Source organism: Chiloscyllium plagiosum, unplaced genomic scaffold (assembly GCF_037043375.1).
Source record: "Chiloscyllium plagiosum isolate Xiang-an unplaced genomic scaffold, Cpla_swu_hap1 HiC_scaffold_27, whole genome shotgun sequence".
Lineage (NCBI taxonomy): Eukaryota > Metazoa > Chordata > Chondrichthyes > Orectolobiformes > Hemiscylliidae > Chiloscyllium > Chiloscyllium plagiosum.
Genome location: NW_028270165.1, coordinates 53,387,337 through 53,401,709, shown reverse-complemented (window position 1 = coordinate 53,401,709; position 14,373 = coordinate 53,387,337). Strand labels below are relative to the sequence as shown.

At 46.2% G+C, this 14,373-nt stretch overlaps 1 protein-coding gene across 1 annotated transcript in view; it reads left to right on the top strand.

Annotated features, from left to right (window-relative positions):
* The first annotated feature begins 2,124 nt into the window (after nt 1-2,124).
* Nucleotides 2,125-14,373, top strand: part of LOC148144088 (uncharacterized) — a 179,173-nt gene continuing 166,924 nt past the window's right edge. Inside the window, exon 1 of the mRNA XM_087974582.1 lies at nt 2,125-2,159. The gene's annotated coding sequence lies outside the window, so the exon portion shown is untranslated. The remainder of the gene's footprint in view (nt 2,160-14,373) is intronic.

The window sequence follows — 14,373 nt, the reverse complement described above, 5'->3', positions numbered from 1 at the left end:
ACGTGAAAAGTTAGAAGCTAACTCTGGACGGCACAGTGGCTCAGTGGTTAGTATCACAGCCTCACAGTGCCAGGGGTCCATGTTTGATTCCATCCTTGGGCAACTGTCTGTGTGGACCTTGGCACGTCCTCCTCCTTGTGTCTGTGTAGGTTACCTGCGAGTGCTCTGGTTTTCTCCCACAGTCCAAAGATCTGCAGTTTAAGGTGGATTGGCCATGCTGAAGCGTGCAGATTAGAGTGGGTTAGCCATGAGGAACTGCAGGGCTGTAGGGTCAGCAGATGGGTCTGGATGGGATGCTATTTGGAATGTCAGTGTGAATTCGATGGGCCGAATGGCCTGTCAGAATTATGATTCTACTGCTTTTGCCACGTATATATTGAGAAATGATTGACACAAGTCTGCTGTGGGAGGAGTGGGTTCCAGTTCGTGAGATATCAACACCAGTCCTGGGGAAGGTGGGATTTGGGCAGTCTCTCACCCCCACCCTCTGCCCCCCTGTCCAATCTCTCCCCACCCACTGTCCCCGTCCATTCTCTCTCAACCCCCACCCTCTGCCCTGCATTCTCTTCCTCCCCACTTCTGCCCACCAGTCTTTCTCTTTCCCTAACCATCGGTACCCACAATCTTCTCCATTCCCATCACCCTCTGTTCCGCCCAGTGTTCTCATCCTCCCACCCTCTGTCCCCCTGTCAATTATCTCTCTCACCCCCTGACACTCTGCCCATCCGTCCATTCTCTCTCCTTCTCTTCCACCCACTCCCTGTCCTTGCAGATGCCTCAAACCCTCTTCGATCGCTGTATCAAACCCTTCTAGGAAGAGAGAAAGAGAATGGATGTTGATGACTCTACCTGGTAGACACGGCTTCACGAGAAATGACTGATCTTTAAAATTGAGAATAGCTAAAATGATATATTCAGAAAGATCATGAAAGCATGTTCAACTTTATAGAAAAGCTGCAGACATCTTTCTAAAACTTGCATTCAAATATGTCCAGTTAGTCCACAGTTGAGGACAGGGTGTAATTTGTGGACGGCCTATGCCTAGTCTTGTGAAATTGATTCTGACTATGCAGAAATAGAACCATAGAGTTGTACAAACCCGTCGGTCCATGCTGACCAGGTATCCTAAATTAATCTTGGCCCATATACCCATCCAAATGTCTTTTAAATTTTGTAATTGTACCAGCCTCCACCACTTCCTCTGGCAGCTAATTCAATACATGCACCACCCTTTGCGTGAAAAATGTGCCCCTCAGGTCCTTTTTATATCTTTCCCCTCTCACCCAAAATGAATGCCCTCTAGTTCTGGACTCTCCCACCCCAGCGAAAAGACCTTGTTTATTTAACCTATCAATGCCCCTCATGATTTTATAAATCTCTATAAGGTTTTATAAACCCTCAGCATCCAACGCTGTATGAAAATCAGCCCAGTCTATTCAGCCTCTCCCTGCAGCTGAACCCCTCCAACCTTTGCAACATATTTGTAAATCGTTTTTGAACCCTTCTAAGTTTCACAACATCATTGCTACTCATGATTAATAGGCTGTGAACAATCTATCTTGTTCAGGGCATAAGAGGGGGCATTTGTTGAGGGGAATTAACTTTCAAACTGTTTTTTTCTGACCCTGAGGTCCCTTTCAATCTTTTCCCTCTCAATCCTCAGGGAAGGGGAGTCCCTCTAGTTTGGGACTCCCCTACCCTGAAGAAAAGACATTCAAAAGTTGAGGAGTCACACAAAATGCAAACGCGATAAAATGTCGAGCTACAGATTTAAAAAAAATGTGGCTTCAGCTTTTTTTTAAACTCCTGTTGACATTTGACATTCGGGTACAAAATCTTGTCAGCAACACCAGCATCGCCATAGACCACACTGCGCATACTCCTCGGTGTCAGTAAGTGCTGCGCATGTTCAGCGGCGTTAACAAGAACTGCGCATGCCCCACGCTGTCCGCAATTACGGACGCGACTTTCTTTGATGGACCAATGGGGAGCTCGGGATGACCGGAAGGAGCCTGGTTCCTTTGTCAATCAGAGCCTTGCTTTTGTCTGAATACGGAAGTTTGACCATGAGCTTCTGAAGCTGCTATTGCTGTTGTTCCTCTCTGAATGAAGATTGAGCTTCACCCCAGACTGCAACTTCCTTCCTCTGTCCAACATCTGTGAGTACGGCACTTTCTTTTCTCACCCCCTTTTCCATTTGTTTTCATTCTGGGGTTCAATTTTTGTTTTGCAGCAATTGAAAGGAAAAGGAGTGAATCCCGGCGAGGGGAGAGAGTCTGGAAAAGTTGGTCCAAGATTGTGTCTTAGTTAGCAAACATACGGCAAATGTAGGAGCACAATGTGAAGTTATCGCATTTGCTGTTTTAAAAAAAAGCAGAAAGGAGACGCATTCCTTAAATAGTGATATATTGGGATGTGAAGAAAGTGAGGACTGCATATGCTGGAGATCAGAGTCGAAAAGTGTAGGGCTGGTAAAGCATAGCAGGTTCAGGCAGCATCTGAGAAGCAGGAGATTCGACATTTCAGGCACGAGCCCTTCATCAGGAATGATGTGTTGATGTACAAACAGGCCTCAGCGTCCTGCTATATCAGCAAGCAATGAGCAAGGCAAATGGTACATTAGCAAGAGGAATTGAGTTCCTAGGTGGTGATGTCTTCCTGCAGTTGGGGGTGGGGTTCATTGAATATATTCAAGGCTGAGTTCATTTGAATGTTCGACAACAAGGAAGTGGATGGTTATGGGGGGAGGCAAGAAAATGGGTTTAAGACCAGTATAGAACAGTTAGACAGTCAGACAGTGCAGAAACAGACTGTTCTGTCCAACTAGTCCATGCTGACTATGTTCTCAAACTAAACTAGTTGCACCTACCAGTGTTTGGCCCATATCCCTCTGAACCATTCCTATTCATGTGCTGATCCAAATGCTTTTTAACCCTTTTAACTGGACTACATCCACCACTTGAACTGAATTGAATTTATTTATTGTCACATGTACTGAGGCACAGTGAAAAGCGTTGTCTTGCGATCACATAGTTAAGTCGCATAGTAAATAATAGGTAAACAGCGGCAAAAACAAAAATAAAGGTTCAGGCAAATCCTAAGAGTTTGAGAGTCCATTCAGTGTTCTAACAATAGTAGGGTAGAAACTGTTACAAAACTGGCTGGTGCGTTTGTTCAGGCTTCTGTACCTTCTCCTTGATGGTAGAGGTTGTAGACAAACATTGCCAGAGTGGGATGGATCTTTAAGAATGCTGGCAGCTTCCCTTGACAGCAGGCCTGGTTGATGGATTTTATAGATGGGAGGTAGGCCTTTGTGATTGTCCGGGCTGAGTTCACCACTCTCTGTAACCGTCTCCAATCTTGAATGGTACAGTTGCCATACCAGGTAGTGATACATCCAAGACAGCTTGTTGTGGATGACCACTCCCAGGAGCTTGACACCCTCCTCTCATTCCACCTCTGTGCTGTTAATGTGTATGGGGGCATGAGTAACATCCCGCCAAAAGTCAATAACGAGTTTCTTGGTTTTGCTAGCATTGAGATCTGGTTTGTTTTCAGTGCATCATTTTTCCAGGTCTTCCATCTCCCGTCTGCAGTCTGTTTTGTTGCCATCTGAGATTTGACTGACTATAGTGCTGCCAGTGAACTTGTAAATGGCATTAGTCTTGTATTTGGTGACGCAGTCATGGGTATACAGTGAGTACAGTTGGGGGCTGAGTATGCACCCCTGGAGGGCTCCAGTGTTGAGTGTTAGTGAGGATCAAATGTTGTCCCCAGTCTTCACTGATTGTGGCCTGTGGGTCAGGAAACTGAGGATCCAGTTACAGAGTGGGGCTTAGTCCGAGATCACTAAGTTTAGTAATCAGTCTCGAGGGGATAACAGTGTTGAAGGCTGAACTGCAGTCAAGTAGGATTCTTACGTACCTGTTCTTGGTGTCAAGATGTTCTAGGGAGGAGGGAAGGGCAAATGATATGGCATCTGACGTGGATCCCAATTTGCCAATAGGCAAATTGGAGTGGGGCAAGAGTAGTGGGAAGGCTGGAGTTGATTAATGCCATGACCAGCTTTTCAAAGCAATTCATGACCACCAAAGTTAGGGCAACTGGATGGTAGTCATCGACACGTGCTGCATGAGTCTTCTGAGGCACAGGGATGATGTTGGCCCTCGTGAAACAGGCAGGGAGAATGGCCTGCTGCAGGAAGAGGTCGAAGATGTGCGAGAAGACCTCTGTCAGTTGATCTGCCCATGCTCTGAGTGCACGGCCTGGTCCTACGTCTGATCCCATCGCTTTCCTTGGATTCACATGAAGGAAAACTGATCTGACCTCTGGGCTTTCTCTGGACATTCATTCCACACACAAACTACTCTCTTAAAAAAGGGTGCTTCTGATGTCTTTTTAAAATCTTTCTCCTCTCGCCTTAAAAATGTGCTCCCTAATCTTGATGCTCACATCTGAGCGAAAGGACATCGCTATCCTTCGTGATTTTATAATCCTCTGTGAGGTCACCTCTGTGCTCCAGTGAAAAAAAATCCCAGTGTATCCACCTAGATGTAGGTAGATTAATATCCAGTCATGATCTGTTGAATGCTGGTGCAGGCTTGAAAGACCAAATGGCCTACTCCTGCTCCCAAGTTTCTCTCACTGTGTCCAGAACAGCAAGAGACCATAAGACACAGGAGCGGGAATTTGGCCAATCAGCCCACTGGGTCTGCTCCACCATTCAATCATGGCTGATAAGTTTCTCAACCCCATTCTCCAGCTTTCTCCCCTTGATACTCAAGAACCTATCATCTGTTTCAGTCTTAAATATACTCAGTGACTTGGCTACCGCAGCTTTCTGTGGCAGTAAATTTCATAGATTCGCCACTGTCTGGCTGAAGAAGTTTCTCCTTATCTCTGTTCGAAAAGATCTTCCGTTTACTCGAAAGCTGTGCCCTCGAGTCCCCATCTCTCCTACCACTGGAAACATCTCCCCCAACATGCACTCTGTCCAAGCCATTCAGCATTCTTAATTTTCAATTAAATCCCCCCTGAGTGTAGGCCTGTTAATCAGCATGAACCAGACTTTCCAGGATGAGGCAGAGCAGGGAATACGTTCAGTAAAATGAGAATGAAAGGAGAGTGTGTGGGATGGAGATTTTCAGCTTTTAGGGAATAAGGGAGGAAAGAGAGTTTGCTATAAATTATAATCGATCGGATGGAATAATGGACCGAGGATTGGCAGATGGAGTTTAATTTAGACGAACGTGAAGTGTTGCATTTTCGGAAAGCAATCCGGAACTTAACCAGTTAATGGGGAATGTTGCTAGTGAGGGTGAGAATAAGTGGACAGGGCAGATGAATCAGTGGCTGAGGAACTGGTGCATGGGAGAAAGGATCCAAAAATATGAATATTGGAATCTCTTCTGGGGTAGAAAAGACCTGGACAAGAAGGATGGATCGCACCCGAATTGGAAGGGGACTAATATATTGCTTGGAGATTTGCGAGAGCTGCTCAGGAGGATTTAAACTAGTAAGGTAGGGGTGGGTGGGGGGCAGGGATTGCTGGGACCCAGAGAAATAGTGAGGAAAGAGATCAGTCTGTGACTGGTCCAGTTGGGAAAGGGACTGAGTTAAACAATCAGAGCAGGAAGTAACAAAGCAGAGAACAAGGTAGGACTGGTAAATTAAACTGCATTTATTTCAATTGCAAGAGGCCGAACAGGGAAGGCAGATGATGGTTAGGAACTTGGGACTGAGATATCATGGCAGTTACAGAAACATGGACAGCACTGGCAGCTTAATGTTCAAGAACACACATGGTATTGGAAGGATAGAAAGAGGGGCAGGAGAGGAGGGAGAGTGGCTTTTTTGATAAGGGATATATTACTGTGCTTAGGGAGGATATTCCTGGGAATACATGCAGGAAGCTTATTTGGGTGGAACTGAGAAATAAGAAAAGGGATGATCACCTTATTGGGATTTTATTACAGACTCCCCAATAGTCAGAGGGAAATTGAGAAAAAACTTATAAGGAGATTTCAGTTATCTTTAATAATAATAGGGTGGTTATGGTCAGGGATTTTAACTTTCCAAACATAGACTGGGACTGCCATAGTGTTTAAAGGCAGTACAAAGGCAGTTGGAGTATACTTAAGAGTAAACTCAGGAGGGCAAAAAGGGAACATGAGATAGCTTCGACAGTAGAGTTAAGGAGGAATTTAAATGTGTACAAGAAAATTTTCTGATTCAGTAAGTGGATGTTCTGACTAGTGAAGGTGCAAACCGTGACCTACTCTTGGGAAATAAGGCAGGGCAGGTGACTGAGCTGTCAGTGGAGGAGCACTTTGGGGCCAGTGACCATAATTCTATGAGCTATAAAAGAGTGAAGATAAAGTATAGACCAGATCTAAATTGTAGGATGGCTAACTTGGTATTAGGCAAGATGTTTCAAAAGCTAACTGGGAGCAGATGTTCGCAGGTAAAGGGATGGCTAGAAAATGGGAAACCTTCAAAAATAAGAAACTGAGAGTCCAGAGACAGTATATTCCTGTTAGGGTGAAAGGGGAAAAACTAAGTAAAAACAAGGACTGCAGATGCTGGAAACCAGATTCTAGATTAGTTGAAGGGCTTTTGCCCAAAACATCGATTTTCCTGCTCCTCGGATGCTGCCTGAACTGCTGTGTTTTTCCAGCACCACTCTCATCTAGAACCCAGGGTGAAAGGGGAGGTTGGTAGGTGTACTGAATGCTGAATGACTAGAGGAATTGAGCTTTTGGTTCAGAAAAAGAAGGAAGCATATGACAAGTTTAGACAGGAGAGATCGAGTGAATCCTGACAATACAAAGGCAGTTGGAGTATACTTAAGAGTAAACTCAGGAGGGCAAAAAGGGAACATGAGATAGCTTCGACAAGTAGAGTTAAGGAGAATCCAAAGGATTTTTATAAATATATTAAGGAGAAAAGGGTAACTAGGGAGAGAACAGGGCCCCTCAAAGATCAGCAAGACGGCCTATGTGTGGAGCTGCAGGAGTTGGGGGAGATAATAAACAAGTATTTTACATCAGTGTTTACTGTAGGGAAGGACATGGAAGAAATAGAATGTGTGGAAACAGATGATGATATCTTGAAAAATGTAAAAATGTCCATACTACAAAGGAGGTGGTGCTGGATGTCTTGAAATGCATGCAAGTGGATAAATCCCCAGAACCTGAACAGTTGTACCCTAGAACTCTGTGGGAAGCTAGAGAAGTGATTGCTGGGTCCCTTGCTGAGGTATTTGTACCATCGATAGTCACAAGTGAGGTGATGAAAGACTGGAGGTTGTCTAACCTGGTACCAATATTTAAGAAAGATTGCAAGGAAAAGCCAGGGAACTATCAACCAGTGAGCCTGACATTGCCGGAGGGCAAGTGGTTGGAGGTAATCCTGAGGGACAGGATTTACATGTCTTTGGAAAGGCAAGGATTGATTAGGGATAGTCAGCATGGCTTTGTGCGTGAGAAATCATGCCTCACGAACTTGATCGAATTTTTTGAAGAAGCAACAAGGGATTGACGAGAGCAGAGCAGTCGACATGATCTCCATGGACTTCAGAAAGGCATTCAACAAGGTTCCTCATAAGAGACTGGTTAGCAAGGTTAGATCTCGAGAAATACAGGGAGAATTAGCCATTTGGATACAGATCTGGCTTGAAGGTAGTAGACGGAGAGTGGTGGTGAAGGGTTGATTTTCAGCCTGGAGGCCTGTGACCAGTGTTGTGCCACATGGATTGGTGCTGGTCCCACTACTTTTCATCATTCATATGAATGATTTGGATGTGAGCATAAGAGGTATAGTTAGTAAGTTTGCAGATGACACCAAAATTGGAGATGTAGTGGACAGCAAATAAGGTTACCTCAGATGACAATGGGATCTTGATCCGATGGGCCAATGGGCTAAGGAATGGCAGATGGAGTTTAATTTAGATAAATGTGAGGTACTACATTTGGAAAAGCAAATCAGGAAAGGTCCGAGGGAGTGTTGCTGATCAAAGAAACCTTGGAGTGCAGATTCATAGCTTCTTGACAGTAGAGTCGCAGGTAGATAGAACAGTGAGGAAGGCATTTGGTATGCCTTCCTTTATCGGTCAGAACATTGGGTAGGAAAGTTGAGAGGTCACGTTGCAGCTGTATAGGACACTGGTTAGGCCTTTTCGGAATATTGTGTGCAATTCTGGTCTCCTTCCTAACAGGAGGATGCTGTGAAACTTGAAAGGGTTCAGAAAAGATTTACAAGAATGTTGCCAGGTTTGGAGGATTTTAGCTATCTGGAGAGGCAGAATAGACTCGGGCTGTTTTCCTGGAGCGTCAGAAGCTTTTGTGTGGGTGGGTGGGGGTGACCTTCGACACGTTTATTCTATCCATAATCCTCATGATTTTATAAACAGACAAGGTCTTTTCCCTGGGTTGTGGAGTCCAGAACTAGAGGGCATAGGTTTAGAGTGAGAGGGGAAAGATTTTAAAAGGGACCTCAGGGACAAGTGTTTCATGCAGAGGGTGGTGCATGTATGGAACGAGTGTCAGAGGAAGTGATGGAGGATGGTACAATTACGGCATTTAAAAGGCATCTGGATGGGTATATGAATAGGAAAGGTTTAGAGCGATAGTGGCCAAGTCCTGGCAAATGGGACGAGATTAGGTTGGGATAACTGGTCGGCATGAATGAGTTGGACTAAAAGGTCTGTTTCTGTGCTGTACACCTCTACGGCTTTAATTCAGGACTCTGAAATTGTTCATGAAAACCACTTCAGTAATCTGCCCAGTTTTAAGACGACAATATACAGGAGCAGAATGAGGCCATTTGGCCCATTGAGTCTGCTCCACCAGTCGATCATGGCCGATATGTTTCTCAACCCCATTCTGTTGCCTTCTCCTCGTAACCCTTGATCCCCTTACTTATCAAAGACCTATCTATCCCTGTCTTAAATGCCCTCAATGACTTGGCCTCCACAGCGCTCTGCAGCAATGAGATCCACAGATTCACCATCCTCTGGCTGCAGAATTTCCTCCTCATCTCAGTTCTGAAGGCATTCCTTCACCCTGAGCCTGTATCCTCTGGTCCTCGTTTCTCCTACTGGTGGAAACATCTTCCCCACATCCACTGTATCCAGTCAGAGTCACGCAGCACGGAAACAGATCCTTCGGTCCAACTAGTCCATGTTGACTATAATCCCAAACTAAACTAGTCCCACCTACATGTGCTTGGCCCAATATCCCTCTGAACATTTCTTATTCATGTACTTATCCAAATGTCATTTAAATGTTGGGACTATACGCGCATCCATCACTTTCTCTGGAAATTCATTCCACACGTGAAGCACTCTGTGTAAAAATGTTGCCCCTTATTTTGTTTTTAAATCTTTCTGTTCTCACCTTAAAAATATGTTCGCTCGTCTTGAAATCCCTCATTCCAGGGAAATGACTCCTGGCATTCATCTTCTCTGTATCCAGCAAGATTTTATAAATTTCAAAGAAGACCTGAAATGTTAGCTTGCTCTCTCTATGTGGACACTGTCTGACCAGCTGTGATCTACAGCATTTGTTGTTTTCAGGACGGATTCCAGCATCTGTCGCAATGCGCTCCTAAATGTTAGCTACCTCTTTCCAGATCCTTCGAGACTCAACCTTACTCAACAATCCACTGTGCGGTACAGTCAATAAAGTTCCACATTGCATCTCTTTCAGCACGTGGCTCAGTGGTTACACTGCTGCCTCACAGCACCAGGGACAAGGATTTGACTCCAGCTTCAGGTGACTGTCTGTCTGTGTGGAGTTTGAATATTGTCTCCCCCCCCCCCCCCCCCCCCCCCCCGTAGCTGTGTGGGTTTCATCGAGATGCTCCGGTTTCCTCCCACAGTCCAAAGATGTACAGGTTAGGATGAATTGGCTATGCTAAATTGCCCCATAGAGTTCAGGGATGTGTGGATTAGGTATATTAGTCAGAGGTAAATGGAGAGTTGTTGGGCCAAATGGCCTCATTCCGCACTGTAGGGATTCGATGTGGCAACCCACCAGCTGTTTGCATTTCCTGTAGGGGAAGTGGGGACGGGCCGAAAGTTCAGTGTGTGTGAAGTGAAAATTAAACGTAGTGCTTTGCTTGAGCTCAAGCTGAGTGACTTGGTGGCAGGACTGGAAAAGGAAGGTACGGTGTCTGTGGTTAGTGATGCTGCCTCACGGCACCAGAGAGCCAGATACAATTCCAGCCTCGGGGCCGTTGTCTGTGTGGATATTGCACATTCTCCGTCTGGTATTTGCTGCGGATTTCTTCCAGTGCACCTGTTTCTTCCCACTATCCAAAGATGTGCAGGTTTGGGTGAATTAGCCATGTTAAATTGTCCATAATGTCCAGGATGTGTAGGTTAGATGCATTAATCAGGGGTAAATGTAGAGCAATCAGAGTAGGGTAATGGTGCTTTCAATTTCATGGAATTACAAAAGAAAAGAATGTTCCGCATAAAGGAGAATTGCTTGTTCTGAATTTCTACCCTGACTGACAGTGATAACTTTCATAATCTGTTTTTTCCAGTGCATTTGAAGATTTGAAGACTGAAGTTTCAAATTCAGTAGTTGAAGGGCTTATGCCCGAAACAGCAACTCTCCTGCTCCCTGGATGCTGCCTGACCTACTGTGTATTTCCAGCACCACACATTTTGACTGACTCTCCAGCATCTGCAGTCGTCATTTTCATGTCAATGACAGACAGTCGATCAATCCATTGGGACTGTAACGATTTTTGACTATGATTCTGCGAGAAGGAGCAAAATTCTTTGGTTTCTGTTTCAGTACGCTTTCAGCATCAGTGGAGCTGGATGAGAGACGCTACTGTGGCAGCGCATTGAATGTGCAGCCTGTCACAATTATACAGCCTGGAAAGAGGAATTCACGGCAGGGAGGGTTTGTACATGCGTTTGTGTGCAGCTGAAGCTTTGGCCATGGAGAAACCAGAGGAATCTCGCCCCATGGAGAAACCGTGGAAGTGTGGTGACTGCGGGAAAGGCTTCAGTGTCCCATCTGCCCTGGAAATTCATCAGCGCAGTCACACCAGGGAGAGGCCGTTCTCCTGCCCAGAGTGTGGGAAGGGATTTATCCGCTCTTCCCACCTGCTGGACTACCGCCGAGTCCACACTGGGGAGACCATTCACCTGCCCCGAGTGCGGGAACAGCTTCACCCACTCCTCCCACTTGCTGGCGCACCAGCTTGTCCACACCGGGGAGAGGCCATTCCCCTGCTCTGATTGTGGGAAGGCCTTCAGCAAATCCTCTGACCTGCTAAAGCACCAGCGGGTCCACACAGGGGAGAGGCCATTCAGTTGCCCCGAGTGCGGGAAGGCCTTTAGCGATTCCTCTGCCCTGCTGAGGCACCAGTGGGTCCACACAGGCAAGAAGCCGTTCCCCTGCCCTGAATGTGGGAAGGGCTTCAGCAGTTCCTCCTCCCTGCTGACACACCAGCGGGTCCACACTGGGGAGAGGCCATTTGCCTGCCCTGAGTGTGGGAAGAATTTTCCCCAGCCCTCCCAACTGCTGACCCACCGGCGGGTCCATACCGGGGAGAAGCCATTCTCCTGCTCAGTGTGCGGGAAGGGCTTTGCGGTCTCCTTCAACTTCGTGGCCCACCAGCAGTTCCACACGGGGGAAAGGCCCTTCAGCTGTCGCGAGTGCGGGAAGGCTTTCAGCAATTCCTCCCACCTGCTGAGGCATCAGCGGGTCCACACAGGGGAGAAGCCGTTCTCCTGCCCAGAGTGCGAGAAACGCTTTAACCACTCCTCCCACCTTCTGACCCACCAGCGGGTCCACATGGGAGAGTGTCCGTTCTACTGTCCTGAGTGCAGGAAGGGCTTCAGCAATTCTTCTGCTCTGCTGACCCACCAGCGGGTCCATAGAGGAGAGAGGCCATTCAGCTGCCCTGAGTGTGGCAAGAGGTTCACATTTTCCAGGAACTTGCGAAGACACCAGCGGGGGCACCAGTGCTCCCAACAATCGGATACTGCAAGTGACACTACTGTGGATTAAACCTTGTGCCCCACTCTGACAATGGGTGCAGTGGGAAAGTTGGTGGGCTTTTAAAAAAATGTCTGGACTGCACACTGCCTCACACCCCCAAGTGCAACTCTAAAGTGGCTCGGGGCGACATGGTGGCTCAGTGGTTAGCACAGCTGCCTCATAGAGCCATGGATTCGGGTTTGAATCTAGTGTTTGATTCTCCCGTATCTGCATGGGTTTCCTCCGGGTGTTCCGCTTTTGCTCCCACAATACAAAGATGTACAAGTTAGGGTGAGTTAGCCTAGCTAAATTGTCCATAGTGTTCAGGGATGTGTAAGTGTGGTGCAGTAGTCAGGGGTAAATGTAGACTGGTCAAAAGTGTGGTGCTGGAAAAGCACAGCAGGTCAGGCAGCATCTGAGGCGCAGGAGGATCGACGTTTTGGGCATAAGTCCTTCATCAGGATTCTCCTGGTCTTCGGATGCTGCCTGATCTGCTGTGCTTTTCCAGCACCACATTCTTGACTCTGATCACCAGCATCTGCAGTCCTCACTTTCTCCAAGTAAATGTAAAGTAACAGGGTTAAGAGAATAGGTCTGGGTGGGTAACTATACGGAGGGTTGGTGTTGCCTTTTTGGTCCCAAAGGTCTGTTTACATTCTGTAGGGATTCTGTGATTCCATAAACTTTGCTTCCAGTGGGCGACATTACTCGGAGTCTGGGACTGCACGTTGCTAAGAATCCGCAGAAACCTTAGACCACAAGAGCACTGGAGCAGACATGAGGCCATTCAGCCCATTGAGTCTGCTCCACCATTTGTTAGAAACAAAAAATAATTGCGGTTGCTGGAATCCAAAGTTGGCAAGCAGGAGGCTGGGAGAACGCAGCAAGCCAGGTAGCATTAGGAGGTGAAGTTAGCATTTCGGGTATTAACCCTCGTTCAGGACTGAAGAAGGGTTCTTCCGAAAACATTGACTTCTGTATCAGAAACAATTTACCAGTATGTTGCCGGGGGTTGGAGGGTTTGAGCTGCAGGGAGAGGCCATTTGGCTGGGTGAGAGATTTAAAAGGGACGTAAGGGGCAATGTTTTCACGCAGAGGGTAGTGCATGTATGGAATGAGTTTCCAGAGAAAGTGGAGGCTGGTACAATTATACCACTGAGAGGGCATCTGGTTTCGGACATGAACAGGAACGGTTCAGAAAGATAATGGGCCAAATACTGACAAATGGAATCAAATTAATTTAGGATGTCTTGTCAGCGTTGATGAGTTGGACTGAAGGGTCTGTTTCCGTGCTGTACATCTATGTCTACCGGTCCTGATGTAAGTTTTAAAATTGAGTCCAAGTAACTTTGAATAGTTCAGTCTTGTTGAACTCACCTCTTGAAAGGTTTCAAGTGAATCCCTCCAAGTGATACTGTTTAAAAATGCCGAGTTGGACAAAATATCCCATTAAGTTCGACACAAACCCACAGCTGAAGATATCAGAAATCACACAACACCAGCTTAGAGACCAACAGTTTATTTGAAATTACAAGCTTTAGAAGCATTGCTCCTTCTTCAATGCTGCTGCTTCATCACTTCACCGACAAAGGAGCAGTGCTCTGAAATCTTGAGTTCAAATAAACCTGTTGGACTCTAACCTGGTGCCATTTGACTTCTGACCTTGTCCAGCCCAATCCAACACCAGCACTTCCACATCAGAGTTGACTAATGAGATTGGATTTTATTCAGTGTGATGAAGTGAGATGCTCATCTGAAAACTCAAAACTGTTGGAGAGACAAAGAGACACGAGTCAGTGCTACAGCACGGAGACAGGCCCATCGGCCCAAACTGGTCCATGCCGACCAAAATGTCCATCAACAGTAACCTCATTTCCCTGCACTTGGCCACTATCCTTCTCAGCCTTTCCTCTCCATGTGTTTGACCAAATGTCTTTTAAATGTTGTTAATGTACCGACCTCAACCACTTCCACTGGCAGCTCATTCCGTACACAAGCCACACTCTAAAATTTTTGCCCCACATATTTTTTCAATCACTCCCCTCTGACCAGGTTTGTATTATCTGTTTGGAGATGTCGGAGTAAAACTTCACAATAAAAGATTAATACAGCCTTTATTCATGACTCATGATTAAACACACTTTCTCCATTTACAGCTGTAATTGAGAGGCTTCTCTGAATTAGTTGACATGTTTGTAACAAGTTGTGAAACATGAAAGGGTTCTGAAAAGATTTACAAAGATACTGCCAGGGTTGGAGGGTTTGAGCTGTTGCAAGAGGCTGAAATAGCCCCAGTCTATTTTCCCTGGAGGGTCAGAGGCTGGGGGGTGACCTTACAGACTGTTTCGCTGTGGAAGTGTTTCAGAAAAAA